This window comes from Jaculus jaculus, chromosome 2 (genome assembly GCF_020740685.1).
Source record: "Jaculus jaculus isolate mJacJac1 chromosome 2, mJacJac1.mat.Y.cur, whole genome shotgun sequence".
Taxonomy (NCBI): Eukaryota; Metazoa; Chordata; class Mammalia; order Rodentia; family Dipodidae; genus Jaculus; species Jaculus jaculus.
In genome coordinates this window covers 127,033,460-127,038,722 of record NC_059103.1, presented here as the reverse complement: position 1 = coordinate 127,038,722, position 5,263 = coordinate 127,033,460, and the positions used below count along the sequence as shown (strand labels likewise).

The window sequence follows — 5,263 nt, the reverse complement described above, 5'->3', positions numbered from 1 at the left end:
AAATGACAACTCACAGTGTCTGTTCACAACCTGCAGGCAGCTCAGCTGGTCTCAAGCATACTACATGGCCTGCAGGCAGCTCACACTAGAGTGTCTTACTATGAAGTTGTTTGCTCTTTATATAGCCTTAGGGCAAGGACTTGCCACCCTTCCCCAGATTTGTTGACTTCCTGAGTTTTCTGGGATTCCTTCCTCCCCTGCCCTAGGAAGGAATGTTTCAATTTTGAGAAAATTGATCTACAACAGAATGAAAGGTCACAGACCCTATAGGGAAGCTTCTACTATTCTTTGGCTAAAATGAGAGTTTATGCTAGTCAAAAAGTCTACATGTCTCTGTTTAAATACCTTAATCTATGCTGCTCTCACTCTTAGTAAACTATCTGCTGCTTACAGAAGGCAGTGAGTACTGGGGAAACCCTAGACCCAACAGTATGACAAGAAAAGAAAGCCAACTGCCTCGCATGAGACAAGTCACCTATGTCACAGCTACTACAGCCTAGAAAACATTAGTATGAGTCCTGCACTCACTGCTACCCTGAGAACCTCCTTCAGCAATATGGCAGATGATGTCAGTGAGGTGACTCAAAACTAATCAAAGCAGAAAATCACAGGCAGCTGAAAGCTCACTAAAAGAGACTTACAACACACACTTCAAGGCTCAGGGAACATTGCAGTGGAGGGGCAAGAAAGAATTTAAGAGCCACAGGATGGGAAGGAGTATTTTGAGGCATTGTCTCCCCCACAGAGACTGGTACATTCATGAACCCACAGTAAATACTGGAAACCCACTGAGGAGGGTCCTCAGTGAAACAGGCCAGGTGAGGTGGAGCATAAGAGTATAACCCAATGGAAATATTACCATTAGACAATATATTCACACAAAAAGTTCTCAATAAAAAATATTCACTATTATGATATGCAACCACTGATACAAAAATCACTGCTCTCACTTCAAAGAGAATAAGAGATCATTTATTCTGGAGCCAAATATGAGACACCACAGCCTGGGAACACATACTCCAAATACCCCAAATATCATGTTCCAACATAGTAACAATTTCATTAAGGTTTTTTTATTTATAGACAAAAAGAAATTAATAAACCAAAATAGTTTTCTAGTACATTTGTAGAAATAGTAGGTTATAGCAAAGCATGAAAAGCTTTGCTATAGGTTTCAAATGACATTCTTAGCTTTTTGGTTATCAGAAGCTTCTCATATATCCCAAAATGTTTCACATGATAGTCAATGGATTTTAGGTCATGCACAGATAGAAAATGAATGGCAACTAAGGGGCAAATGATAGCCCAAGATAATTTGACTCGATCGACATGCAGCATCCAAACTTTCCACAGTCACAGGAAGTTCTAATCAGGAAGTCAGCCTTTGGAAAAGTAGAATCTTCATGATAGGTGTGAATTTGGGGGGGACTTCAGTTCGCATAACTAATGTTTAGCATGTACTCATATACTGGGGAGAGTAGAGAGAGGGACACCAGCATGTGAAGCTGACGGTTACCAGCCCTGATGAGTAGTGCCCATGGTTCACACACTGAGAGGAAGAGGAGTGACCCTCTTTTTTTTTTTTTAATTTATTTATTTGAGAGCGACAGACACAGAAAGAAAGACAGATAGAGGGAGAGAGAGAGAATGGGCACGCCAGGGCTTCCAGCCTCTGCAAACGAACTCCAGACACGTGCGCCCCCTTGTGCATCTGGCTAACGTGGGACCTGGGGAACCGAGCCTCGAACTGGGGTCCTTAGGCTTCACAGGCAAGCGCTTAACCGCTAAGCCATTTCTCAAGCCCAGGAGTGACCCTCTTTTACATGTTTTCAGGGGAGGGGGAAAGTTCTGCTCCATATGAAGCAGACACCGGAAAGGAAGATTGAGGCTGTCAGATCTACTGGCTGTGGTAGTGCTATCTTCTGACTAATAACCATCTCCACATCTGTGAAAGGCAGCTCCTGGTGCAGTCTGGTGAAGTGATATTCTGTTCCAAGGCTAACTGCTCTTAGCTTCTTGTTTGACATCATTTCTGCCAGCACCATGCTGTGATTTTGAAACTCCATTTATGCTACTGTAATTGTTATCATTGCCTCTCCTGCTTTGGCATTGGAACGCTTTATAAATGTACTCTCAGCATGCACCTGCTGTGCAAAAACAATAAACTTTCTACTGTTCTACTTGGCATGCAAAAATATTCCTATCTCCCACTCTGATGAAAAAATACAATCTTTCTAGCTAAGTCAGTCTCTTTCCTTCCTTTCACAGGGATGGTTCAAAGAATATTGCAAGCTCAAATAAATAAATAAGGGCTGGGGAAATGGCTTAGTGGTTAAGGCATTTGTCTGCAAAGCCTAAGGACCCTGCTTCAATTCCCTAGGACCCATGTAAGCCAAAAGCACATGGTAGTGCATGCATATGGAGTTCGTTTGCAGTGGCTAGAGGCCCTGGCATGTCCATTCTCTCTTCACCTGTCTCTTCTTCTTCTTCTCCTCCTCCTCCTCCTCCCCCTCCTCCTCCTCCTTCTTCTTCTTCTTTTCTCTCTCTCTCTCTTTCCCCCACCCTCTCTCTCCCCCCACACACACTCTCTCTTAAATAAATAAATAGAATATTGCAAGCTCTTTGATTCCCTGTCCCTCCTCACAGCCTGGACTTCACTGTGTGGACCTTGGTCTCTGTAAGGCCTCCAATTACATGTTGCTTAGCCCCCAAAAAATACCCTTTAGACTTGATGTTTGTAACAGAAATGTTCATGCTTTTGCCTTGGAGATTTAATCCAATTACTTCTGACTATATACTGCACCCAGCTAAGGATGTGAAAATACAAAGCACTCACCATGGTAACCCCAAGCTTCCTTCTCCTAGTTCTACAGTAGATTATTGTATAAGTGGCATATGTTGTTCTATATCAAAACAATCTATTCTTTTTTAAAAATATATTTTATTTATTTTTCATTTGAGAGAGGGAGGAGAAGGAAGGAGAGACAGAATGGGTGCACCAGGGCCTCTAGCCACTGAAAACAAACTCTAGATGCATGTACAACCTTGTGCATCTGGCTTATGTGGGTATTGGGGACTCGAACCTGGATCCTTAGGCATCACAGGCAAGTGCCTTAACCACCAAGCAATCTTTCCAGCCTCCAAACAATCTACTCTTGACATTTAAATTCTTTGCCATTACTTATACAAACTCCACTCACCCAGATCTGTATGTGGCTAGCACATTGTACTGGGAGTTGGGTACAAACCTTTAGAGGAGGTGAATTACACTGAAGCAAGACAAACAGCTTCAAACATGGCGAGAGTCACTCTTCACGGCAGGTCTCCTGCCTCTCCGTGGCTCCTTCATCCCACCTGGTATGCAGCATCAGATATCTCCTTCACTGCCTCTCTTCCTTTCCCTCTGACCTCTGCCTTTTATCCCAATTATATGTTTCTCCTGTTTTCTATTCCCCTTGAGAGATGCTGGGTTAGTAAGATTTTCACAGCTGTAATAAATACCTCAGATAAATTAAGGTTTATTTTAGCTTAAAGATTTGGAGATTTTCAACCACATCTGCTTGGCCTTGTGGCTTTAAAGGTATGTGTTTTCCTCCATCGCATCTTAACCTCTCCATGGCATCTGACATTTCAGCTCTTCCTTCTCTGGAATGTGCAATTCTATTCTGATCCTGTTTTACAATTTTGAAGGTTCGTTCTGCTCTGCGTATTCTCGGGCTGACGGGATGGCTCAGAAGTGAAAAGTGCTTATTTGTATTACTTGCTAGCCTGGGTTTGATTCTCCAGCACTCATGTAAAGCCAGACTCAAAGTGGCAAGAGGCCCTGACAGGTACAACCAATGTGCGCACATACACACACACACACACACACACACACACACACACACACACACGCCTCAGTTAGATAGGTTTCTCTGAGTCTGTAGATGAACTGTGCTTATTAAATGTGGGCTGAGCACCATATGTCATTTTAGAGTACATTTGAGAATCCTAAATTGCTCTTCCCTGATATCTGACTACCTCAATATCTTATCATTCTGGTCCACCTTCAGCAATATTCTTATCCATATGTTTAGTCATCATTTTTTTTATATATTTAATGCTACTTCCTAGTAATTTTCCATCCAATAGCCCTACACTGCTCATTGGTTAGAAATACCCATCTGTTCTTGTTAGGATCAGGGTTGAAGCCAATCTCTACTGCTCAAGATCCTGTTTTACTGTGACTTTGAATGTCAACTTTGCCATCTTCAACTAGTGTTTGGGTAACTTTTTTCCTTAGAAGAATGCATGGTATCTTTTTCTGCTCAAAATCCCTAGTGCCTAGCATATTATGCAGTACCTAACAGGTATTCAAATAGCATTTGTTGCTGAAGTGGTCAGGCTGCCAGGTATCTTTTTGTTCTCCCATCCTTGTCTCTGGCTGACTTGCTGCTGCATTGTATTAGACAACTACATGTATTCCTTACATATGTATACGGAGAAGGGATCTTTAATAAGATAGTATAAGAAATTTCTCATGTTTTATTTCCTCATTTTGTGTCTCAAAACTTAGGAGGCCAAGTAGCTAGAATGCTACTTGTGGAAATGTTAGAAAAAGGTCATCTTGTACACACTTCAGCAGCACATATACTAAAATTGGAAAGATACAGAAAAGATTAATCTGGCCCCTGTGCAAGAATGTGCAAGTGTTCTGTGTTTGTTTTTTTAGGTCATCTTTAATTGCAGATTTTGTGAGTTTATTGTGAAAATAGTTCCACACAATCAAAATAATCTGTGGCATTCATTTTCTGGTAATGATAAGTAGTAGTTGGAAATATTAAGCCCTGCCTCCTCTACCTGGTGGCATTATAATCCTAACTAAACTACTTAATTTCTGTAAGTCACAGTTTTCTCAAGAAATATTTTTCAAAAATACTATTTAACATCTATTGATAGAGATTAGGAGCAAGGCAGCCTTCTTTTAGGGACACAAACCTAACAGAACACAGCTGCCAGCCTGTGTTAGTAAGACTAAAAGAATTGCATCCTGAACCCTAAACTTGAGTGTTCAAGATGGTGACCAAGGACAGCATCCCAGTTCTTTTCCTTCTAGAAGCTTTTCACAGGTTTTTTGTTGTTGTTGTTTTGTGTTTTTTTTTTTTTTTTAACTACCAGCAGGCCCATTCTGAGTCTGTGCCAAATCTGCACATGTCAATTATTTGCAAGTCTCAGGACAACAAACTCAAGAGCCACTGGCTTTAACAGGTTCCACACTGCTCAA

General features: G+C 41.4%; 1 pseudogene; it reads left to right on the top strand.

The window, feature by feature from the left end:
• Window positions 1-4,608: 4,608 nt before the first annotated feature.
• Window positions 4,609-4,708, top strand: LOC123459092 (annotated as a pseudogene).
• Window positions 4,709-5,263: the final 555 nt, after the last annotated feature.